This window comes from Nyctereutes procyonoides, unplaced genomic scaffold, assembly GCF_905146905.1.
Source record: "Nyctereutes procyonoides isolate TBG_1078 unplaced genomic scaffold, NYPRO_anot_genome, whole genome shotgun sequence".
Classification (NCBI taxonomy): Eukaryota; Metazoa; Chordata; class Mammalia; order Carnivora; family Canidae; genus Nyctereutes; species Nyctereutes procyonoides.
This window is the reverse complement of record NW_026575122.1, coordinates 15040119-15066958: the sequence shown is the minus strand read 5'-3', so window position 1 is coordinate 15066958 and position 26840 is coordinate 15040119. Positions and strand designations below refer to the sequence as shown.

Genomic DNA, 26840 nt, shown 5'->3' with positions numbered 1-26840 from the left:
CTTATTTATAAAACTCTTCATTTTCTTTCTGAATGCTCTTAAAATTTATACTTATTTTTTCCTTATTAAATTTATGCTGCTGTTACCTTTGGAAAGGAGGTTATTGTACTGACTGAGGAGGAACATGGGATTGTCTGGGTTGAACTGTCCCCCTTCCAAAAAAGATACATTGAAATCCTATACTCAGTACCTCAGAATGTGACCCTTTTTTGGAAATAGGGTCATTACAGATATAATTACTTAAAATGAAGTCCTACTGGAGTAGGGTGGTCCCCTAAGGCAAGCTGACTGGTGTCCTTAGAAGAAAAACCATGTGAAGATAGACACAGAGAAGAAAGGTACCATGTGACCATGAGGCAGAGACTGGAGTGATACAGCTGCAAGCCAAGGAATGCCAGATTGCCTACAAACCACTAGAAGCTAGCAAGAGGCCAGGAAGGATTCTCCTCTATGGATTTCAGAGGAGTGTGGCCCTGATGACACCTTGCTTTCAGACTTCTAGCCTCCAAACTGCTAGACAATAAATTTCTGTTGTTTCAAGCCACCTAGTTTGTGGCACTTTGTTATGGCAGCCCTAGGAAACGTGCGTGTGTGTGTGTGTGGCAGGGGGAGTCTTCTGGGTGTTGAGTAGATGTGATAATTCATTGAGCTGCATACTTTGTACATATAGGTTACACCTCAATAGAAAGTTGAGGAGGATAGGAGGGTGGTAGAGACCTTGGCACAAAACAGAATTTTTTTTAAAAAAGATTTTCTTTATTCATGAGAGAGACACACAGAGAGAGAGAGAGAGAGAGAGAGAGAGGCACAGACACAGGCAGAGGGAGAAGCAGGCTCCATGCAAGAAGCCCGATGTGGGACTCTATCCTGGGTTTCCAGGATCACACCCTGGGCTGAAGGCAGGCACCAAACCGCTGAACCACCCGTGTTGCCCACAAAATAGAATTTTGACTAAGATCAGCCCAAGTTCTACAATTCTCAAGCTTTACAGCATCATTATGTTTAGGCTAGCTCTATAAACCAACCAGCCAAACAACCAACCAACAAATCAATATCTTATGTCAAAAACAGTAATTTCCAAACTCTAAAGTTTAAAGTTCTCCTTTCTAGGTTAACAGGTTCTGTGGTAGGGAAAATAAAAAAGGAGGCCTATGGTCAAATACATCTCCATGGGAAGCAGTTTTAGGAGATGCTGGTGTTGTCTCTTGGCTCTGCAGTACATATAATTTCTGTATCTCAAATGTAGCTATGGATGCAAAAGATGACCCTTTTTTTCCTCCATCTGTATGCAGAACAAAGGCCATAGGTGAAAATTCTGCTCTGTATGTTTTTAAAAGATTTTATCTATTCATGAGAGACAGAGAGAAGAGGCAGAGACCTAGAGAGAGGGAGAAGCAGGCTCCCACCGGAGCCTGATGCAGGACTTGATCCCAGGACCCCGGGATGACACCCTGAGTCGAAGGCAGACGCTCAACCACTTAGCCACCCAGGTGTCCCCAAAGATTTTACTTATTTATTTGAGAGAGACACGTACTCAGTTTGGCAGCACATATATTATTTGAAAGAGACACAGAGCGTGAGCAGGGAGAGCAGGTTCCCCGCTGAGCAGGAAGCCTGAAGTAGGGCTCAATCCCAGGACCCTAGGATCATGACCTGAGCCCAAAACAGACACTTAATGGATTGAGCCACTCAGTTGCCCCTCCACTCTGCAGTCTTAAGAGAAACCCTCATGGAAATTCTCCATCAGCATGACCTCAGGTTCGTGTCTTAGCTGGGCACCTCCAGGAAGGATGGCCATTGTGGGACAGTAGGCATGGCCACAGAACCACTGATCAGAGGAGGAAGCAGTAGAGTCGGGTGGTTCAGAGAGCTAGTTCTAAAATCCAATCGTTCGTTTGTACTCCTGGTGCCTCCACTTGCTAGCTAGTGTGATTTTGTGCAAATTACTTAGCTTCTCTTCTTGTTTCCTCATGTATAAAATACATGTACTTAACCTAGTCCTTGCCCTTGGCAGAGCTGATCTAGAGATTCTGCCCTTCAAGTTTTGCTGCCTCTATTTTTGGGTGCCCTTGTTTTTGGTGGGAGAGATAAAACCACTCCTGACACATGACAAAGACCCTTCCAGGAGGGAAATGGAGGGTTATGGGACACAGCTTTCAGATTCTGAAAAGTACCAAAAGCTGAGGTCAAGACAGAATAGTGTCAGGACTAATTCCTGATGATTTCTCTTCCTCCAGGACTCTGGGGGCACTCCCTAGCTATTCAGAGTCCCCTTCTATCCTTTTTTCCCCACTCTTATAATAAGCCCTTTTCAAGTCTGTGTAGTAGAGTCACTGTCTACTACTGCTTTTACACATAGCCTTAGTATTATTAAGGTGTTTTTAAGAAAGAAAATTGTATCTGAAAAGAGTTTCCTAACCTAATGAAATGAATTTTTAATATGGTTTCAACAATGAAGATGATGATGAAAACCACTTATTATTATATGTGCCAAACACACAATCTTTTTTACAAATGAGGAAAATAAGGCGTAGAGGTTAGGTATCCTGTCTACAGTCACATAGCTGGTAAGTGGCAGAACCACATGTGAATTTACAGTCCAGAAGTCCATGATTCATGCTTGAGTGGATGGGTAAAAGTTTCTAGATGCTTTACAAAGTTCAAAATACAGGCAAGTACCCTCAAGCATAAAGCTAATCCAAAAAATTTCAAATTGGAGTCTCATCCAGACTCTGTAGATGCAGGAGAAAACAATAAATGTTGCTAGGTATGACATTTTGATATTGTCAAAAACAAGAAAGCAAACCATAATGGTTACTCTTAATCTCACCTAAGAAAACCCAACCTCTCTTTTTTATTTTGAATCATGATTTATTTATCATAATGAAACATTCTAAAAAATATTTATACAACTTTCAAAGCAACAGGTTATTTCCAGGTTTTAAATAATTTCCCTGCCTCCTCTCTTTGGTGAAGAAAAACTATTTCCAAAACCAGTAAATGAAATTGCTGGATTTGGCGAATTTGGTGTACAACACCTACAAGTGCCCATCATAATCACATCTGGTTTGGGAGTTCCTTCTCTGTACAGAGGCAACTGAATATATTGTCAAAAATACATTCTTTGTAAAAACACTTGATTAAAACCATGGGGACATCATTAAAGTACTAGTCAGTGAAGTTAGCATTAGCTTAAGCTAATGAAACCTAAAGGCGTAGCCCTCTGATCAAGCTGGTAAACCTGCCAGTGAGCATAAAGTTTATCTCTTTGTACCATTTTCTCCAAAGACTCTCAACATTTGGACTGATTCATCTCCATTTCCTAGCAGAAAGGTTTAACCAGGTTTGTGTAATTTTTGCAGGCTGGAAGAGGTATTTTGTTTCATCCATTCTCATATAACCAATGCTTACTACATATATAATATGTAATATTACACATCGACCCATTCATACATACATACATGCATACAAGGCACTAGGAATGCCCTGAAAGCACTAGACTTTGCTGTCAGTAAGAAAGACAAATATTGCAACTGCCTTTCCATTAATAGTATGTAGGTGTAGGCACAAGGTGCTATGGATGTAAAGAAGGTATATCACTCGATGTTGGGGTCTTAAGGAAAGGCTTCCAAAATGTGGCATGTGTATTGACTGAGACTGAAGAATGTGAAGGAGGAGAGGTTCTGAATAGGGGGTGTCAAGCAGCATGTGCAACAGAAGATTAGGAATGAGAGAGACAGCTGAACATGGTTTGAGCACAGCATATAAGGAAGCTATGGGGGGATCCCTGGGTGGCGCAGCGGTTTGGCGCCTGCCTTTGGCTCAGGGCGCGATCCTAGAGACCCGGGATCGAATCTCACGTCGGGCTCCCGGTGCATGGAGCCTGCTTCTCCCTCTGCCTGTGTCTCTGCCTCTCTCTCCCTCTCTCTCTCTCTCTCTGTGTGTGTGTGACTATCGTAAATAAATAAAAATAAAAAAAAATAAGGAAGCTATGGTAAGACAGAAGGGACTGGAACTCAAATGCCATGCCAAAGTAAGAACATTGCTATAAAGGAAAGTGCTGATGCCAGGCATCACCAGCCAGGTTAAATACTCAGAATCTATGCGTCAAGGATATGACAGCAAAGTGTCTCAAAAGTAAGAATTTATCTGGGACATCTCCCTAGAACAAGCATTGCTGACTGTAGCTGGTCTGTTTGTACCAACCATGGTATTTGTGGCATGCCTGCTTTTAAAAAGAGCATTTATGAATAAACCCTGGAGTGTCAGTATTCTGTCTTAAAACTGTGGGCAGATCCACATTTTTAGGAACTAAATATATTGATGATAGGATTCATATACTAATATTTTGATGAGATAAATAATGAGTGGAGATGGGGAAGATAGAAGTAGGCAAGAGGAGGTTTCTGGAAGTGCCAGAAGGCAATGGAGAAGTCTATTTAATAAAAATATTAAAATATTTTTTAGAATGTTTCATTATGATAAATAAATCATGATTCAAAATAAAAAAGAGAGGTTGGGTTTTCTTAGGTGAGATTAAGAGTAGCCATTATGGTTTGCTTTGTTGTTTTTGACAATATCAAAATGTCATACCTAGCAACATTTATGTTGTCTTATTTATGCATGTAATTATTCATCTATGGAGCTCTCACTATGTACCTGACATTACACCGTAAATTAGGGACACTGATATGAATATACAACCTCTGCCCTCAAGAAGTATTCAGTCATGTTGATAAGATCAATAAAGAAAAGGCTAAAAAATGTGGAAAAATATTATATAAGGTATTATAAAAGCTTGGAAGAGGGGTATCTAAATTTAGCTGAAGAAATTGAGTTGAAGAAAACATACAGCTGATCCTTAAACAGAGCTAATACAAGTTCTCCAGCTTGACACTACTGACATTTGTTAGAGATGAGGGGTAGTCCTATTCATTACAGGATGACTGGCAGCATCCCTGGCCTCTACTTACTGGATACCAAAAGCATAATTCTTTCCAACTCTGCCAGCCGTGATAACCCAACATGCCAAAAGTCCTCTGGGTGGGCAGTGGGAAGGGAAGAATCATCATCACCTGAGAATCACTAGGTTAGCGGCAGTAAAACAGAGTGATAGGATTTATATGGATGGGAAAAAAACTGACTTTGCCATTTCTGGTTGCCAAGTTGATGGTGGCAGTAGGATAAAATTGGGGGCTGGATGTGAAAGATAGGACAAAAGCAATGAGAAGGAGAGAAGATAAAAGTAAAAGAAATTTCTAGCACCAACAACAGTTTTAGAAAAGTGGCACTCTGGTTATACAGGTGAAAAAAATGAGTCTTTCTACGATGGAACATAGAAAGCCAGTCGTTTTATGAAAACAAAAGAAAACAAAATAAAAACCCTTTTAAGGTCAGGTGTTTATAAATTAAGGATTGCCTGCACTTAAAAAAATGATACTTAATTTAGGACTACAAAAAGCAAAAATCCTTGACTTGCTCCATTAAAAAACAAAAAAACAAAAAGCAAAACCAAAATCCAAAAAATCTTACATGTACTTTTATAAACAAAGCCTCGGGCCAACCCCAATCTGTTTCTCAAAATAGAAAGCAAAAATGTTATATCATAACAAATACTTGTGTTTTCATCTTTTTTTTATCAAACTTTTGTCATCCTATGTTACCTGCTAGAATAAGGTAACATTATGTAATAGGAGAAAGTATTGTAAATAATACTGTGCTACTGAGAAATAATGCCATTTTAATAATGTCTAAGTTAATGCCATCATCACAATATGTAAAGCCATATCTGATAAACTGTAGGGAATGGAAGAGTATATTAGTTTAAACACAAATTACTTGTTAGTTCTCTAAGCTCCATAGTTTGAAGTTTGGGTATATAGCAAGGGAGTGAATTTTTTTTTTTTTTTTTTTTTTTTTTAGATTTTATTTATTTGACAGAGGGAAGGAGAGACAGAAAAAGGGTGAACAAGCAGGGGGAGCAGCAGAGGGAAAGGGAGAAGCAGGCTCCCCACTGAGCAGGGAGCCCAATGTGGAGCTTCATTCCAGGGCCTTGGGATCAGGACCTGAGCCCAAAGCAGATGCTTAACTGACTGAACCACCCAGATGTCCCCATGGGGTGAATTCCTTCTTAAGAATTAGAGAATAGGGGATCCCTGGGTGGCGCAGTGGTTTGGCGCCTGCCTTTGGCCCAGGGCGCGATCCTGGAGACCCGGGATCGAATCCCACATCGGGCTCCCGGTGCATGGAGCCTGCTTCTCCCTCTGCCTGTGTCTCTGCCTCTCTCTCTCTCTCTCTCTCTCTCTCTCTCTGTGATGACTATCATAAAAAAAAAAAAGAATTAGAGAATAAAGATTAGTAAAGAAAAATAATTGAGATTCAACCAGAACAGCTTTTGCTAAAGCTAAAAACTAGCACAAAACTACAAAATATTTCTATTAATACTCTGAAAGCTTTAGGGAAAAAGTTATAGGAATTCTGATTCACTTTTTCATCACCATTGACAGCTCAATTATAGTAATTAAGATCTATAATACAATATCAAGTTACACTGGGTATTTTTCTACTTAATCTTTTTCAAAGACAAGCAAATCATACGTGCAACCTTTATTTACATAGTTTAGGACAAATAAAGCCAATACATATTTAAATGAGTTTTCATTAACACACTCTACCCATTATAAATTTGTAAAATGAGTTCTATTAACAGTTATATCTGTGAGCATAAAGAATATGGAGGAGGACAGAGAAAAAGCAAATAGGATGCACAATGTACCTACTGGGGCATCATGACTAGTGAGAAGAATACAGAATGTGAAGCCAGCCAGAGACCTGCTTTCATATTTCCAATTTACTTATTTGCTGGAATTGTTTTCTTTGTAATATGAAGATATTAATGTCTATCTTTTGACTTGTTATTATGACTCAATGAAAAAAATTACATAAAACACATAATACAGTGCACTTGGCACATTAGAATCTCAAAAAACATTACTTGCATTTCCTACCCTATTTTCCAACACAATTTTGTCTAATCCATAATTATATGAGGCTGAAATTTTGGGGGCTATCCAGCCAACACCAGTTGAGTTACCCTGTGGTTATCATAACACTACCTTATAAATTCAAATAACTGACCATTTGCATTTCAGTTGCGATTATTATTTCACTACTTACAACCTTCTGAGTTTCACAATGCATGCTTCTCATATACCTAATCTCCTACCAGGCCAAAGCAATAACAAAGCCAAGAGAACAACAGACTGACAAGCTTTGGTGAGCGCTGTATTATCCCTATCGAGAACACAGCTCTCTGTTCCTTTCTGTCACCTTTTCCATGTTTTTCACAAAACTGACAAGGTGATCAGTAGCTCTAAAGAGTTTCATATTTCTTTAGCTCTATTAGAAAAAAAAAATCCCACAAGTGTTCAAAGATCCTGGAAGAAGCTATCAACTCTACTATTAATAACTACAGTACATTTAAAATTAGAATATGTTGCCCTGTCCTTCTCAATTCTTTAAGTTGTTTTCTCTGGGTTCTTTTTTTCCCCCTACACACGAATGTCTTGACTTCCTAATTAGACTGCCAACTTCTCAAGGAGAGAGACTGTCTTTTACTTATTTTTATGGTGCAACTCAGTGGAACTTTATCATCTGCTCACTGAACTAATGTGAACTCAATCCTATTCAGAGAGAAAAATAAACATAATTTAAATAGCAGAGCTGATCCCACCTACAATAAGCAAATCGCCTTCCCTACTCCCCCAAATAATTTTGCTGGTTTTTTTCTGTTGGTCTCTCCTCCCAGTTACATCTTGTTGTATGCTCAACTTGCTAGGAGTATCTGGGTCTAGTATTTAAATTTTTCATGCAAAATGTCACCTTGATGAGCATCTGGTACTTGTACTTAATAGATGGGAAACTGGCCAGGTTTACCTTATTAAGAAATGGTATATTACACTCCAACATAGCACCTAATTTGGCAACAAATATTGTACCTCAAGTGTCAGTTAATGGAATTTCGGGGGTAAATCTGCCTAATCACACTTTTTCATTGTACTCTATCTTTAGAATCTGTTTCTTTATTATTTAAGCCTCTGGTAATTCCCAACTAACAAGCAGCACAAACTCTTCACTAGTGTGCTCAATTTCAAACCATGTATAATATACAATAACATACAGTGATATTAATCAGAATGTATCTGACTGGGCTATTTTATACGATGTAGAACATATACAACTTATTTTGAGAAGAGATACAGGGCATAATGCTTACTCAGCACCTAAAAAAGGTGGTATTTACTGTAACATGCAACAATAGAATCTTTATCCTCATCAAACGTGAACACAAAAAAGGTTGAAAACTAATGGTCTGAAGTACAATTGTGTTCAATAAACACCTACTGAATAGATGAAGGAATTAATAACCAAAATATATTTTTTCTAGGGTTATATCTTTCCTTCACAGCCTACTAAAGTGATCTGTAGAAACAGTATAACAGAAAACCTTTAAAGGGCTAAAATCTAATCCTTTTTTTCTGGGCATACAGTGATATAGTAGGATCAAATTTTATGATTAAAAATTATTTGTTAGTAAAAGGCAAAAAAGGGATAGCATAGTCCTAAAGGGGTATCCATTGTATGCCAGGAAAAAAGTGAGGGGAATAAGAAAATATTGGACAAGTATAAGGCAGTTGCAGTTTGAAACATCCAATAACATCCAGAGACTGATTTTTCAATTTTTTTTATTAGCTGGTTATTTCTGTATTTTTTTATTTCTGTATTTTTTTTATTTCTGTATTTTTGACCAATAGACAGGCATTCACTTAACTGTTAAGAGTAAATATTAATTTTCAAGAAATTTAATGCTTATGCTATTCCAGGTATTATGCTAAATACCACAGAAACAAGATCAACTAGGACACGGATTCTGCCCATAAGATGCTCATACTTTAGTCAGAAGCCTATAAATAAGAAGAGTTTATGTTTTGCATGTATTTGTTTTTCTTAAAATCAGGACTTTAATATACTTTTTATTTTGTATTAGAAGTATTCTGCAGTATTCTGGTCATTTCCTCCACTAGACTAAAAAGTCCTGCTCAGGCAAAGCACATTTTAGAATGACGTTAAACCTTAAATTTAAAAAATAATAATTATGGCAAATTTTAAAAATTATAGCGACTTTTAAAGTCGTCTTGGCATATTCGGATTCCATCCTGTATAATATTTTAGATTGTATGTAAATAATAAGTCTTTTATAAAAACTGACTCATCCAATTATACCCTATTTAACAATGACTTTTCAAGAATATAGAGAAGAGTACTAAAAAAATAAAAGAAGAATAGAAAATCCACACCCTTCTCTAAAACCTGTCATCTCCTCGTTTCCATAACTGTATGCATCAGAGTTTCTACCTAAAAAGGTTGATACATCCCTGGTCATACTACAGAAGGAAAAATTAAGAGCAGATGTTTCCTACATCACAGTCCATATATGGAGTCCTAACACCTATATAATAAGAAACAAACATCAAGTAAAAAGCCTTTGTCCAAAGATGAAAAAATACTCAAGGAGAAAAAAGGGGGGGAAAGTATCTCAAAACCTACTAGTTTATCACCTATCTGGAAAAATCTGTTTGTTTGGTTTTTTTTTTTTTACTAAATTATACATAAATATTCCAATATGTTGTTTTGCATCAAAACACATAATCTACTTTTGTCTTCCCTTGGTTCTATGATGCAAAAGGATAGAAGATAGTAGGATGTAGAAAGTGGTAACAATATCGCCTCCCACACTTGCTGCTGTAAACTCAGAGGCATACCTGGTAACGCTCTGTTGATGAGTTATGGAGACGAGCTCTATAATTCTTACACTTCTGGCTATAATTTTTAGGTATCTTTTTACTTTCTTAATGCATGAACAAACCTAATACTTTAAAAATAACCTGAGATTAACTCTATTCTTTTAGAGACACTGAAAATCAAAGGAATATATATATGAGTAAGTGACAATATCTGATTAATAAATTATTTTAGGGCAGCATGGGTGGCTCAGTGGTTGAGTATCTGCCTTTGGCTCAGGTCATGATCCCAGGGTCCTGAGATCCAGTCCCAAATCAGGCTCCCTCCCTGCAGGAAGCCTGCTTCTCCCTCTGCCTATGTCTCTCTCTCTCATGAATAAATAAATAAAATCTTTTAAAAATTATTTTAATTTTAGGTCATACAAAGGATACAGGAAAGGTAGGAAGGATGGAAAGACAAAAAGTGTAATTAGACTCCATGTACAACCTGATAAAGCTATCAAAATAAAAGTTGGGGGATTATTTAGTGGAGATACACAAGTAGTATAGACAATATTTTTAGGTTTTGTTTTGACATCATTCCTAACTTATTTTGAATCATTTGGTATTAAAACCTAGAAGACATAACTGCATAGCACAGGTGGCTGGTCTTTCTTGATGATGTGGCAATCAAAATCAGCACCAAAACTCAAAAGTTGCAGAAGCAGCTGATATTTGGAGCTGAGTTAGCAACAAAATCTGTTAAAAACAAATGAGTGTGCATGCATATGAATATCTGGGAAGATGTCTTAACCTTAGCATTCCAATGAGACCAACCGTCTCAACCAGTATAATATTCTCTTATTAAAAAAAAACCTTACTATTAATAAAAACATGAAAACTCAGAGGATTTAGAAGGCAGCAGAGAAATAAAAAAGGTGAGAAACAGGATTTTGTGTTTCTCCATTCTTTATGGGATTAAAATAACACTGCCTCAGGGATATTTCACTGTTTTTCATTGAAAAAAATACATATTTTAAACATCTGAAACTGATCAAAATATTAATTGATGCTTCCAACAAGTTAGAAAGAAATTAGGTCAGTTTGAAATCCTGACTTTTAAATCTAAAAAAAGGTATTACTTCTAAAATGTTAGCTCCATTTCTTATTTAAAAGATTGAGGCAGACAGTTTTAAAAGCTAGATTTAAATGCTACTAATAAAAGTACTAAATTATTTAAGCTAAGGGTGCTACAGGATTTTCCAAACTAATAATTTAAGTATCTTTTAAAAGAGAGTGCCATAGCCACCCATTTCTTACCTTTGTAATCTCTTGATCAAAGGTATTACGTTAGCTAAGCCCTTCCTTTTGCCCTTTGTAAAATGCATTACATTTCTATTTTTTCACCAAATCTTAGTAACATCAAAAGCACAACAGACGGGATCCCTGGGTGGCGCAGCGGTTTGGCGCCTGCCTTTGGCCCAGGGCGCGATCCTGGAGACCTGGGATCGAATCCCACGCCAGGCTCCCGGTGCATGGAACCTGTTTCTCCCTCTGCCTGTGTCTCTGCCTCTCTCTCTCTCTCTCTCTCTGTGTGTGACTATCATAAATAAATAAAAATTTAAAAAAAAAAGCACAACAGACTTAATCAATGGTAGAGGAAATAACAATAAAGCAATAAACATATACAAAGCAGCAAAACCTAATCAGTGTAATTTCATATATTAAAGGCCTTTAAAAAGGCCTTTATTTTACTAATAAAAACAAATAATTTTTCCAAGTTTTTACTCAAATTCCAGTTAGTTAACATACAGTGTAATATTGTTTCAGGTGTACAATACAGTGATTCAGCACTTGCACACAACACCTGGTGCTCATCACAGCAAGTGCCCTCCTTAATCCCCATCACCTATTTCACCAATCCCCCACCGACCTCCCCAAAAGAGGAAGTAACCATCAGTTGTTCTCCACAGTTAAGAGTCTGTTTTTTGATTTGCCTCTTTCTTTTTCCACTCTGCTAGTTTATTTTCTTTCTTAAATTCCACATATAAATGAAATAATGTGGTATTTGTCTTTTTCTGACTGACGTACTGAACTTCATGTAATACTCTTTAGCTCCAATCATATCATCGCAAATGGCAAGAATTCATTTTTTATGGTTGAGTAATATTCCACTGGACGTCTATACATCTTCTTTTCACTTTCTCAGATCTCGGGTTAGTTATTAGGGCTAGGATTAGGATTAGGGTTAGATAAGACCAGGGTGAGGGGACTGCCTCCAACTTGGAGGTCGGAGACAACTCCAGAGGGTTGGGGTTAGGGTTAGGGTTCAGGTTAGGGTTTGGGGTTAGCAGCTAGGGCTCTTATTTGTGTGGAACCCTGCAGTTCAGAGACCTTTTCAGGAAATAAAACCAGGCTTTGCTGGAGTGAGAATACACATGGCAGCATCTACTGAGCTGAGGCAAGGGGGGAACTTGGGGCTCTAAAAACTCTTCTTTAAATAGAAGCAAATTTTTAAAAATTCATTTAACCGAGTCCTTCAAAAACAAGCAGTTCTTAAAGAGTTTGTGTTAAAGCCAAAGGCTTTGACCAAGAACATAAAACAGAACACAGAAACAGCTGAGTTCATTCTAACAACACATGAATTCGTTCCTGGGAATTGGAACAAAAGCTTCAACAGTGAGTAGGCATGAAAACTTTTACTGCAAATATTCAACAACTTCTCCATTATATAAGGAGTGCAAGCAATGTGCACATAAGCTAATATCTATTTTTTTGCAAAGCCACTGGAAAACTTTACCACTGGATAACAAGAACATATATGGCAGCTAAAGTTTTTTAAAATTATGACTACCAATAGTTACATGAAATTACCCAACAGTTATAGTGATAGGCAGGCATAGCCTGGGGGGCAGAAAAGCAGATTTTAGGATACATATTGTGTATTTGAGGATACCTTCATTTAAGGTTATATCTTCATTAAGACTCTAGGCACTGAGTCCAACTGCCCTCAAACAAGTAGTTCTTTATTCACAGGATCCAAAAAAGACTCACAGAGAGTAAAATCTGCCTCCTATAAGCATCAGAAGGAAGTAGAAAGGAGGGGAGCAAGAAGATACAAAAGAGGAAGTAAAACAGAACCACAGGAATGAGATCCAGCTGACCAATGATGGATCAAATAAATAAATAAAATCTTAAAAAAATAAAATCTTACTTAAAATCTTATATATGTATATACACAAACACATATACATACACACATATATACACAAATATGTACTATATATAAATATATGTATTTTTATATTTTGTATTTATATAAGAAAAATTAAAACATATCTACCCAGTGCTGTGCTATAGACAACTAATTCTGGCTTATGAGAGCTAACACATTACATTTTCAGAAGTTCTGCAGGCCAGTTGTTAGAGCTATTATTAAGAATGATATAAACCGGGATCCCTGGGTGGCGCAGCGGTTTGGCGCCTGCCTTTGGCCCAGGGCGCGATCCTGGAGACCCGGGATCGAATCCCACGTCGGGCTCCCGGTGCATGGAGCCTGCTTCTTCCTCTGCCTATGTCTCTGCCTCTCTCTCTTTCTCTCTGTGACTATCATAAATAAATAAAAATTAAAAAAAAAATTAAAAAAAAGAATGATATAAACCTACGTAAGTTATAAGAACTTACAATTAACAAATCACATAAAAACAAAGGTAATAAATACTCAAAATTTATTTCCTAATTATTTTACTACTATCTATGCTCTTGAGGTTATTGGTGCCCATTATGTCTGTACAGTGGAAATACTACATAATGATGTGCTACTGAGCAACTATTTCCAATCACCATCAGTGGTGTCATACTTGCAGCTTGAAATTGGCTATAGTTGGAGTATTTACACACAAAAATTCGCAAACCAGGGCTTAATTTATCATTTTGTTGATTGTTTAGATTTAAGAAAGTGATGAAGAAAATCTTAATGAAGATTCAACATAAAAGCATGTGTTTATAGATGTTACATTATGAATAACACAAAACACTGAGGACGCATTCTTCCAATACTTGAATACTATGATCTGAATCAGCAAATAAGTTGCTCAGGTCATCAACCAAACAGAGAATTCTGATATACGTTTTGGTTGTTTCACTTTCATCTTACTCATCAATATAAACAAAAATATCAACCAACATTGATATTGGAATTAAATTCAAAGAGCTAGTTGTTAGGCATTTATCAGCACACTACTGCATATGCCCCAAATGTTAACTACTACAGTTGTCTCTAAAACGTATAGAATTATGATTTGCTATCTACCTATTCTGTATTTTCCAAGTTTTATATACTGAACATTATTATTTTTATAAGTTATCTTTAAAAAAGATTTGCTGTAGCAAAAAACGAAACAAAAAGTAATAGATTCATGGGGTACCTGGCTGATCAGTCAGTGGAGCATATAACTCCTGATCTCAGGATTGTGGGTTTGACCCCACACTAGGCATAGATATTATTTTTATTTATTTTATTTATTTTTTAGATATTATTTTTAAAAATTAAAAGTAAAGTTTAAAAAAAGTAATAGGTTCATGTCAAATTTATGACTTTTGAAAAATTAAAACTGCATTCAAGCCATCAGATAATCACTCATCCTCTGGAAACAGCAGGCAGAGATCAAATCAAGATGCCATGACAGGGGTAAAAATCCTAGCAGAGAATCCTACCGCAAGGGGTGCCTGGGTGGCTCAATGATTGAGCTCAGGTCATGATCCCAGGGTCCTAGGATTGAGTCTCACATCAGCCTCCCTGCAGGGAGCCTCCTTCTCCATCTGCCTATATCTCTGCCTCTCTCTCTGTGTCTCTCATGAATAAATAAAATCTTGAAAAAAAAAAAAGAGAGAGTACTAGCACAAACAGCATACCTATAACTTCAAAACAATTTACAAAAAGAAAACCATATATTTCACAAATCCCTAGTGCTCTAGCATAAAATAAAAAACCAAGGAGTTAATAATCAAATTAAGCAAACATAAACATTTAGAATCTAAAAATCATTGATGTAACTATTATTTTCTTAGTATATTCTATGTTCCAGGGATTCTCCTAGGTGCTGGGGAACTAGGGTAAAAAACATGAGCCCCTGGTCCAGTTAAGAGGTGAAGACAGGAAAATAAGCAATTTATCTTTAAATGGGTAATTTTATTTATTTTTTTTAAAAAATTTTATTTATTTATGATAGTCACACAGAGAGAGAGAGAGGCAGAGACATAGGCAGAGGGAGAAGCAGGCTCCATGCACCGGGAGCCCAACGTGGGATTGGATCCCGGGTCTCCAGGATCACGCCCTGGGCCAAAGGCAGGCGCTAAACCGCTACGCCACCCAGGGATCCCTAAATGGGTAATTTTAATACAGATTAGGAAATGTGGAAACATCCAAAGACATCTGGAATTTTTAAAATATATATCACAGATATAGAACTAATCATGAATGTCCATTCAAATGAAATAAAATTGACAGAGAGTAAAATATAACTGAGTTTTAAAAAATAAAATAGATTCTCAGTGGCAAGACTGTGCAGATATGAATAACATTTATCTCCTTACAGCACCCAAAGCTAGAATCCCTCCTCAAACTCCCACACCTCATTCAGTGTTGGCGTTTTTAGAGCTGGCTTGGCATGATGGTCCAGTCTTGGACCAAACTTCTAGTGGCACTCAAGATCATCCTCTTCACACCTATAACCCCTGGCTGTTGCCTTAAGAATGTCTGTAAGATATACAAGTTGTTTCTGGGTCACAGCTTTTCCTGTTATGAGAATTCCCAAGAATGAAAATGAATTGAAATTAATGTGTATATGGATAGATGGATGGGCAGGAAAGCAGGTAGACAGATGGATAAACTTTTTCTTAACAATTTTACTTTCAAAGAAGATAGATTATTTAGTAATTTGTACTACATGTAGATCCCACCTATCTAGGTAGTAAATATGTTTCCTATTTTATTGATGGAGTGGCAAAGAGATGAAAGCCTCTCCAAACACATGAAGCTGGTGCCATAAAGTTACACACACACTGCTTCCAGACAAATACTCTGTTAAAACTGGGGCCACAATTTTCCTAGGAGAGATTTACAGCTATTTCGGGGTGAGCTGAACCCAGCCTGATGATATTTGAGATTCCTTGTAGAATTCGGAGACAAGAGAGGAAAGAGAAACAGCTGTTGGTGGTAGGGTTAGAATCTAAGACCTGCTTCCAAACTCTACTTCAAATTCTACTTCATTTGCACAACCCACAACCCTGACTGGGTGGAATTCCCATGAAAGGATAGTCAACAACAGCAGCCACAGTTCCCCTACCACAGGCACCAGCAATGTAAGAACAATCCTGACAAGTGGGGTAGGGTAGCAGGACTACCAGAGGATTTCAGCAGCCGGAGAAGACAACAGTATATGAAGGTAACCAACACACAGACAAATCAGAAAGATTTTCTCTAGCTCATTTATTTATTTTTGCAAATAGCCTCAAAACGGAATACATTTCTTGAACTCTTCAGATTTCTAGTTGTTTCTACTTCTTTTCTCAAATCAGAAAACATTAACTCATCACCTGTTCTGTATCAAACCTGAAGATACAAAGATGAACAACTGTCTTCAGGTGGGGTGCTAGACTTATAAAGTACAAGATGATTTATGCTCCAGCTAGAATTATGCTAAAGTAATTAGGAAGGGATCTTCAATTTGTTCATTTTTATCCTTGTGATATCAAAATGTTTTAAACAGTAATTTTGGTCCTGATTTAAAAGCTTAACATAGGGATCCCTGGGTGGCGCAGCGGTTTAGCGCATGCCTTTGGCCCAGGGCGCGATCCTGGAGACCCAGGATCGAATCCCACATCGGGCTCCCGGTGCATGGAGCCTGCTTCTCCCTCTGCCTATGTCTCTGCCTCTCTCTCTCTCTCTCTCTCTCTCTCTCTCTCTCTATCATAAATAAATAAATTAATTAATTAATTTAAAAAAACTTTAAAAAAAAATAAAAGCTTCACATAAAGACTGTACTTGTATTTCCTTTTAACTCTAACACTTCCTAAGTGTTTTCAACCTAGGACTTTCTATAGGAACAATGACCTTTCCCTCATTGAAGTAATTTAGCCTTGATCATTTCATCTTATACTACATGGTGAAGCAGAATGAAAGTTGCTCGCTTTGCTAATACTGAACCAATGCAACTTATTTTTTTCATAGTAATTTTGTATTTTGGGGGGGAGAAGAACCTTTTAAAATTGTAAAATTTTGTAGTAGTTTTAAACTTAAGGGAATGTTGAATTTCCTTATACCTCATATGTACCTTCCTTCCCCTACTGTTCACATATTATGTTAATATGTGACATCTGTTACAATTATGTATGTGTTTTTTAAACACTCTGATCATGTAAACTCTACTTTTCCATGTTTTATTTGTAAGAGATTATAGAAAGATCTCCTACCGGAATTGGTGGAACATGAAACTATAAACACCAAGTGACAGCATTGTTCCCCAGAACAACAAAATATCATCAAAACCCAACATTTCTCCTCAGGGTGAAGTCATGTCCAAACTGAGGTAAGGTCAAGCAGGCCTATTCATGGGGCTTGCCACTTTGACTAGCTCCATATAAAGATAGATTATTTGAGGTAGTGTTTTATGAAGAAGAGAATTTACTAGTAAAAGGAAGAAAATTCAAGAGACATGAAGACTGCTACCATTTATACAGTTTAAAGTAAATCAGGGTGGGGTAAAATCTCTGTAGATTTATTTTTTAGGGTTCCAATTCCCTAGATTTAGCATAAACTTAGTGCCTAGCAAAGTGCCTATCGCACACAACTATTTGTTGAATATAAGTGAATCCCACTTTCAAATGTCATTGTATATAAACCCCCAATACATCTGTTTGATATCAAATCAGTATTCCTTAATATTGCAAGGAGATGTTATTTTTTTAAGTCATGATTCTTCCAACATCGGGCCTAACAAAAGTGCAAATTGTGATCTTGCCTCCAGCCTAAGCAGAACAAATCTATGGGAGATCTGAAAGCTATAGTTTCAACGATCACTATTTAAAAATAATATAGGGTAGCATTTTATTTAAATACTGAGATCCACGGATGTCTGAGTGGCTCAGCAGTTAAGCATCTCCCTTTGGTTCACGGTGTGATGCCAGGATCCATGACAGCCCCACAGCAGGCTCCCTGCAAGGAGCCTGCTTCTCCCTCTGCCTGTGTCTCTGCCTCTCTCTCTCTGTGTCTTTCAGGAATGAATAAATAAACCTTTAAAAATAAGAGAGATCTAATCTCTTCTTTATGCAAATAGGTCAGGGAGAAGAGGGAAGAGTAACTCACTCTCGTACAGAGACCAGCTATTGCATTAAGGCTACAAGTAAATTCATGAAGAATGAAGGACTTAGGATCAAGGATCCCTTTAATAGGGGTCAGACACAGTGAGTGAACAGTGCGAGGAGTCTGGAGGTGTGAAGTCTAGTTTCAGTCCTGCTACTACTCACTAGTGAGCAAGTTTCCTCATCTAAAATATGGCATCATTGGGTTAGATAATATCTTCTACCTACTATACAACTTTTTAATATCAAACTTGAAAAGCTCTAAGATCCCAATTTAAATTCTACTTAATGAGAATCAATCACTTAATCCAACTGAAGTGAAGGAATTGGACTTGATAACAGATCCATTCTGATAACAACAGCTAACATAACCGAACACTGTTTTAATACCTCACATCTTTCAAATCACTTGATCCACATATCCACCCTTAGAAGTAGGTACTATTATGGAAAAAAAGTTTATGTAATTTAAGTGACCCAGGCCTCACAACTTGTGAATGATGAAGCCAAGATTTGATCTGAACTGGCTCCAGAACCTGAGTTCTTAGCTACTATGCTTCACTGTCTCACAAAAAGATCACCTACAGCCAAATGTTGAGAGGAAAACACATACACAAAACACTTAACGTGAGAATTGTGGATTAGTTACTAAGGAACCTTGAGAATTTGCCTTCTTTCACCGAATATCCCATGGCTGGAAGATTTAAATCAGAAGCTATAGTGGAAGAAGGGAGAAGATGTCTTGAAAAGTATTAGAAAATGATTTAAGACTTCCATCACCTCTGGGATTTATTCATAATATATAATATGTCAAGGAATATATGCAAACAAATGTCTGGAAATTCATGGATCTGGGTGTATTCTGTATTGTTTTAGGAGATCCCATATCAGAGAGTTTTTTTCCTTTGTTTTTCCTTTTGCTGATGGAAGAAGACGAAAATAACAGAGGCCTCTATTACTCACTAAGGCATAGATCTGCTGTCAGTGTTCATAAGACAAGCAATACATTTCCCTCTTCACACAACATATTATATGGGATTTGGTTTGTACATAAATACTTTAAAGTACTACTCTGCTCTACTTTTAAAAATATATTCATTGTACTCTAACCTATGTGGAAATAAATCCTAAAATCAAGGCTATAGTCTGGGATAGTCCTAAAGCCAATGTATGTTAACTATGTAATTTTCATTTCTAAGTTACACTATTGTTATGGTTATTTCTTCTAAGGATATTAGATTATCCTGTGAGGTTAAAAGAAACTGAACTGCCTTTAAACTCAAATAAAGAGGTTTTAAATAAGAGGACATAGGGTATCCCGGGAATTCCCATTAACAGGAAGTAGAGGGGATCCCTGGGTGGCTCAGCGGTTTAGTGCCTGCCTTTGGCCCAGGGCGCGATCCTGGAGTCCCAGGATCGAGTTCTGCATCGGGCTCCCGCCGTGGAGCCTGCTTCTCCCTCTGCCTATGTCTATCATGAATAAATAAATAAAATTTTTAACAACAACAAAAAAAGGTAATTCGTTTCTCTAGGCTTTAAAAAAAAAAAAAACAGGCAGTAGAGCTGAACTTCAAAGGACACTGGAAACATGGCAGTTTCTTGCACAAGTTCTCATTCTTCCTTACTTTCTCTTGAGACCACATCAACTCTGCTTTACTCTTCAAATCTCCTGCTACAGCTGGACTCTCACTACTTGTTCATCAGCCTACATGCCAGCACTCGTCAGTTTATATGTCCCACCAAGCCCAAATCTCAGTGATCTTCAAGGTCCAGAAATCTTGGCTTTCAGCTCTGTCTTTAAAAGTTCAAGAGAAACAACTTGATTATCACAGCATATAGGTCAAAAGCCCATCGGCTATGGCCAAATGGGGCAGGGCTATGTGGAAATAAGATCACAGGTGTCTATCCTTCATCTGGGAGGCAGTTCTCAGAGGGGCAGGTAGGCGCGGGCTGGTTGTACTGCACACACCCTATGCTGCATTATCACCCCATTGTGTTAGGAGCAGATACTGTCCAAGCCAGGGTGTTCATCAGAAGCCAGTTTATATTCCTATGTAGAATCCTGCCATGACCAGACACCCTGGCTCCAGCAGAAAGAAGAACCCTTTAGGATCATGAATAATACAACTGCATAGTTACTTAGGACAAAACAGATCAATTGTATCAAAAAGATCTATCAGAAAGAACTTCTGGGTTAACGACACTTGAAGAGCACTGATCTTGAAAAGCAGAAAGAACATTGAAACTCCTCCATCTGCTTAATTGAAGTCCAGAGCAACCGTGATGGCTAATTTTATGTGTCAGCTACACTAGGTTACGGTCCTCAGTTATTCAAACATTTATTTATGTGTTGCGGTGTAGGTACAGTGTAGACCTGGTTAAAGGTCATAATCAGTTGACTTTAAGTATGGGGAAATTATCCTAGATAATCTGAGTGGGCCTGATTCAGATGAAGAGTCCTTTAGAGCAAAATAGAGGCTTCTCTGAAGAAAAACTCTTGCTTGTGGATAGCAGCATCAGTGCATGTACCTAAGTTCTAGCCTGCCCTTTAGGGTGATCTGCTCTAAGGATTTCTGACCTGCCTAGCCAGCCTCTATAATCACAAACTCAATTATGGGCAATTAATCTCTTAATATACATCTCCTGCTGGTTCTGTGTCTTTGATTGAACCCTAAGTGAGAATAGCAACTAAATAATCATAATAAATAAATAAATAAACAAACAAACACACACATACACACACACACCATAATAACCCTAAGCAGGTACTATTATGAGACCCAGGAATAGATGAGAAAACGGAGTACAAGAAAAAAAGAAACTGCCCAAGGGAACCCAGCTCCTAGGTGGTGAAGCTGGATTCTAATTCAGACGGAACCCATGTGTGAACCCATATATATTACTTTCTATTCTACAGCCTTTCTGAATGATTCTGCCAGTATGAACAGAGCCTAAACAACTAAAAAGGTATATTTAAAAGTTCACTTTTGGGATCACTGGGTAGCTCAGTGGTTGAGCATCTGCCTTCAGCTCAGAGCATGATCCTGGGGTCCCTGGATCAAGTTCCACATTGGGTTCCCTGCATGGAGCCTGCTTCTCCCTCTGCCTGTGTCTCTCATGAATAAATAAAATCTTAAAAAAATAATAAAATAAAAAATAAAAGTTCACTTTGGAGTACCCTAAAATGTTCCTCAAACTTGAGCACGGACAGTCCCGAAGTCAAATACAGGCTCAAGGGATATGAACTGATGTCTAAGACTCAAATCCAGGTAATCAGAGTCCTGAATGTCCTTGGATGGGCCTCCAAAAGTCTCTGGGTAAGGGGCTCTCCAGAGGCTGTGGATTAGTATAAGACTCCTTTGGAAAGTGTTGTTTGGGGTCTAAAATAAAGTTCGCAGAAATGGGTCATGGTTAACAAAACCTGAATATCCTAACATAAAAATGAGTTAAATTGAAAGAAGCAAAATTCTTATTGGTTATTTTCTTCTGATTTATCCACAACAATGCAGGGCCAGAGAAGATCTTTTTTTTTTTTTTTAAAGATTTTATTTATTTAGTCCTGAGAAACAGAGAGAAGAGAGAGACAGAGGCACAGGCAGAGGGAGAAGCAGGCTCCATGCAGGGAGCCTGACGTGGGACTTGATCCCGGGTCTCCAGGATCACGCCCTGGGCTGACGGCGGCGCTAAACCGCTGAGCCACCGGGCTGCCCCAGAGAAGATCTTTAACCCTGGTGAGAATGCAATCTTTTACTGAGCAATCTGGTTAGTACATATGAAAAATCTTAAAATATTTTTTTGATCCATTAGTTTTGACCTATTAATTCCACTGCTAGGAATTTATCACAAGGAGTTAATCATTGATAGTCCATAAGAATGTAGGTTTAAGAATCTTATCACAGCATTGTTGATGATAGTAAGAAATTAGAAAGAACCAAAACATCTCACAGTAGAAAATACCTACCTGATGGAATACCATTAAAAAATCATATCCTAGAAAAATTTTTATAAACTATTGTTTTGGAACAAGCACTATGCACAGTATTATTACAATTATATATATATTTTTAAAAATCACATATGCACAGAAAATGACTGAACCACCAATTTACCAAGTTAGCATTCAGTGGTTGGATTGTGAGTAATTTTTTCTTTTCTAAAATAAACTTTCTATAATAAAAAACATATTACCTTGCAGTATAAGTTTTGATCATAATTTATAAGTTTAATGAAATAGGAAAAGTTCATGACAATGTTAAATAAAAATAATTTTAATCAGTGTATTCATGAGCCTCTATGTTAAAATTATAGTGTCTGTGTGAAAAGATACAAACTAGAAAAAAATATATCAAAATGTAATAGTGATTAACTATGAGGTGAGATTATAGGTGATTTTTTCTTTTATATACTTATTTTTTTCCAAGTTTTCTATCATGAACCTATTCTGCTTTATAATCAGAACAAATGAATGCAGTTTCATTAGAAAAAAAAAGCAATGGTGTTAAAGATTGGAATTCACCATATGGAAAAATTCTGAAGAGTACAGTTCAGCTCATAAGGATTTTTTTCTACTTGGAACGTTTCTTCAGAATCTGTAACCAAAGAGAAACTACAGGTAATAGCGAGGGATAAACTTCATGTCCTGCATCCCTAGTAACATCCCTCGACTGACTGCCTGGGCAAGGCAGTGTGCCAGGGACGATATTATCTACAGGGAACCAGTTTACATTTGAGGGGATGTTTGTATTTTAGAAACACTCTGAACCATTCAGACAATCAGACAAACAACATCTTCTTTTGATTCTTTTATTTTCTTAATTTCCAAAGGGTACTTTCCAAAAGGACAGAGACACACACGAGTCCTTCTTGGGCATGCCTGCCTTGTTTTTGCTGCATTTAGTTAGAAGTGTTGCACAAAGGTAGGCAAACTCACTCTGCATCTTTGCAGAGCTCCTCTATGACTAGAACAAGATCAAAAGTGACAAAAACTTGATTTATTACCCGATTTATTGTCTTGAGGAGGACGGCATCAAAAGGGAAGCCCCCAACCTTGAAATTATATTTTTTGAACCAGGACTGATTTCTGGTTTGAGAATGAATTTTGATCAACAGCAGTTAACCGTTAAAGAGACAGGAGCTGACTGGGCTATGAGTGGTTGTTTAGCTATTTTGTGCATGCTAAGATCTAACAGGAATTAGTTTACTTTTCAGGTTTATAATCCTAATCAATGCTCTTGAAAATGTGATATATACCGTGCCACTAAGGGAAAACATTTAAATTAAAAACTGAAGTACAGCTGTATGAGGATACTTATTAGCCAGGGTAAAACCATAACCTAGGAACAGACAGATCCACAAAGACATATATAAAGTTCACTCAGCTAAAGGCCATTTGTTATAGATGCTGTAGAACTATGTAAATAACTGCTTCTAAATTATACTGCAGAAAAATAAAGAACTAATAAAAATATAACTAACCCAAGGGAAAGAGAGAAATGAATTAGAATGAAAAATTTAAAGGCTAGGCATTTCATATGCTCCTTGGAGTGCTGAGAAATGGGTGGCCATACATGCCCATCCTGAGAAAAAGTAATGAATACAGGACTAGCAGCTGTTCCAAAGTTAACTACCTGCTGTTAGTTTAATTTGAAACAACCTCAGAGAAGCCCCCATACTACGTACTAGGGCAGTGGTAGGCCAGCTGATAAAACTTTTCAATTACCCAACTGATAAACCATATAAATGCTTCATTTTCATCCTCATCACACTGGGGGTAAATGCTAAGCCCCAGTCACATTTCTTAAAACCCCAACAACATAATAAATATACACTCTCTGTAGAATGGCATAAAATGTTAATAATCCTTTCACATCTCCCATTGCAAAAGGATTTTTCTCCCATAAAACCTGCATACACTTTAATTCTTCACCTTGTTTATAACATTACAGATGCTACAACCAAAGTAATGCTTCTCTTATAGCTTAGAAAACATAATGGCACAAAGTAATTACACAAGGTATAGTTTATAGATGTACAGGAATCAAAACATATGGGCAGGGAAATGCTATAGAATTATAGTAGTTAAACTAAGCCCAGTAGAGCATGACATTTTAACAAACATATTTAGAAAGGAAAAGATCAAAAAGAAGTTAAGACTTTTGCTTCTCGCTAATCTATTTAAGCCATAATGTGATGATGGTAAAGTGTCAAACAAAAAAAATCCTCAACATCTCTGTAAACCAACAAAAGGGTACGAATGTAGAGAACCAAGACTCTTTCAAATTCTTAGTAATAAAGTGGTTGATTTTTTACAAGATTAATTCTGAGTGTACTGACCTATATGCTACAAATATACTGCATGCTGAGTTTAAGTCTTTCCCTGTGTGGAGTGACATTTCAGACCATATTATGTGGAACAGGGATTGAAATGAGCCCAACTGAACCTGGAGTGATACCAAACCATCATGAAGCAATCTGAGATTAGGGAAGAAAAATAGAAATGCAAGGTATGTAAAATTTCAAAACTTGAGATAATTATGAACGAGAATAAGAGTTCAACAGAAACTTGAGAAAAAAATCTACCTTAAACAAGAAGGACACCTGGGTGGCTCAGTGGTTGAGCGTGATCCTGGGTCTGGGATCAAGTCCCCACATCGGGCTCCCTGCATGGAGCCTGCTTCTCCCTCTGCCTGTGTCTCTGCTTCTCTCTCATGAATAAAATAAAATCTTAAAACAAAAAAATCCAAAGGCTTTCTTATACATGTATACACAGATATGAACATAAAGATATTTGTTGTAGGGTGCCTTGGTGGCTCAACTGGTTAACCGTCTGCCTCCAGCTCAGGTCCTGGGATGGAGCCCCGTATTGGGCTCCTGGTTCTGTGGGGAGCCTGCTTGCCCCGCCCCTCCCCCTCGTTCATGCTTGTTCTCTCTCTCATATAAATAAATAAAATCTTAAAAAAAAAAGATGTTTATTGAAGCAGCACTCCTGCTATGCTACTGGTAAACAACCCAAATGCTATCCATAAAGGACTGGCTAAATAAGTAATAATATAATTACATAAGAAAATTTTATGTAGCAGTTCAAAAAAAAAATGAGTGGGAAGTGACATGGTAAAACTTCCTAAAATATAAGTGAAAAGGGCAAGCTTTGCATAAATATATATATATATATATATATATGAATATATACATATATATGTACTATAGGCACACACCTGTTTTTTCTAAATATAATTTGTATACATATGTATACATGTACATATATGCATAGAAAGTAGAGTAGGATAAATACTAAACCACTAGACTCATTTTTTAATTTTTATTTATTTTTTTGGTTTGGGTTTTTTTTTTTTTTAAAGATTTTATTTATTCATGAGAGACACAGAGAGAGAGAGAGGCAGAGACACAGGCAGAGGGAGAAGCAGGGTCCCTACAGGAGCCAAATGTGGGACTCAAACCCGGGTCTCCAGGATCACGCCCTGGGCGGAAGGCAGGCGCCAAACCGCTGAGCCACCCAAGCATCCCTAGACTCATTTTTTTTTTAAAAAAGATTTACTTATTTACTTGAGAGACACAGAGAGAGAGGGAGAGACAGAGGGGGAGAGACTGAGAGAGCGCATGCACAAGGGGCAGCACAGGGAAGGGAATCTTAAGCAGACTCCTTACCGGGCTCAAGCCCAACTGGGACTCGATTCCACAGCCCTGAGATCATGACCTGCACCTAAATCAAGTGTCAGATGCACTCACGCAGCTCTGAACTATTAGACTCTTAATAATAATTGCCTATGGAATAAAGGCAGATACCAAGTTTCTGTAGTATTAAAAAAATGTTTTCATGTATTACTTATATAACTCTTAAGTGACTAAAAGTGAGATAAAAATCCACAAAGCAATAAATGAGGTTTCAAGTAAAGGAGCTACAGGAGGGCACCTGGGTGGCTCAATCACTTAAGCGGTTAAGCATCTGTCTTTGGTCTGGTCATGATCCCAGGGTCCTGGGACTGATGTGGTATCAGGCTCCCTGCTCAGCGGGGAGTTTGCTTCTCCCTCTCCTTCTGCCGCTCCTCTTGCTTGTTCATGTGCATGAGTTTTTTTTCTCTCTCTAATAAATAAAATCTAAAAATGTTAAAAAAAAAAAGGAGCTATAGGAGTTGGACTACGAGTAGAGGTAATATGGGAAACCGTGGTTGCCATTTTTTTTCTGAACATCCTAATTTCCTTGTTATTTTCCTCTTTCAGAAATAACTGTAGAAAATTTCACTCAATTTTATGCTCATGTATTGTGAAAGCATATTTGTGCCATAGGATTCAAGGTCCCCTTGAAGGACTTTTTAATTAATTATGGAAAATTTGAGGACTTTTTAAAAAGTATAGATAATACTGCAAAGCTCATTACTGAGCTTAAGGAATAAGCAATATAAACAGACTGGAAGGCTCCTTGTGTACCTTTCCCTGATCCATTCCTTTGATAACCAATACCCTAAACTAACATTTCCAAGCATCTTTTGATACTTTTAGGAAAAAAATACATACTATGCATATAAAAATACATACACATTTATATGCAGCCATAAGAAATACACAAGAGACAACATGCTGTTTGTGCTTTGCCTGTGATAAAGGAAGTCTGCAAACTTTATCTATAAAGGCTCAGATAGTAAATATTTTCAGCTTTGAAGTCCATATGCTTTCTGCTGTAGT

At 37.4% G+C, this 26840-nt stretch overlaps 1 protein-coding gene across 4 annotated transcripts in view; it reads right to left on the bottom strand.

Annotated features, from left to right (window-relative positions):
• SH3D19 (SH3 domain containing 19) overlaps positions 1-26840 on the bottom strand; it is a 240745-nt gene that overhangs the window by 121581 nt on the left and 92324 nt on the right. The window lies entirely within an intron of this gene.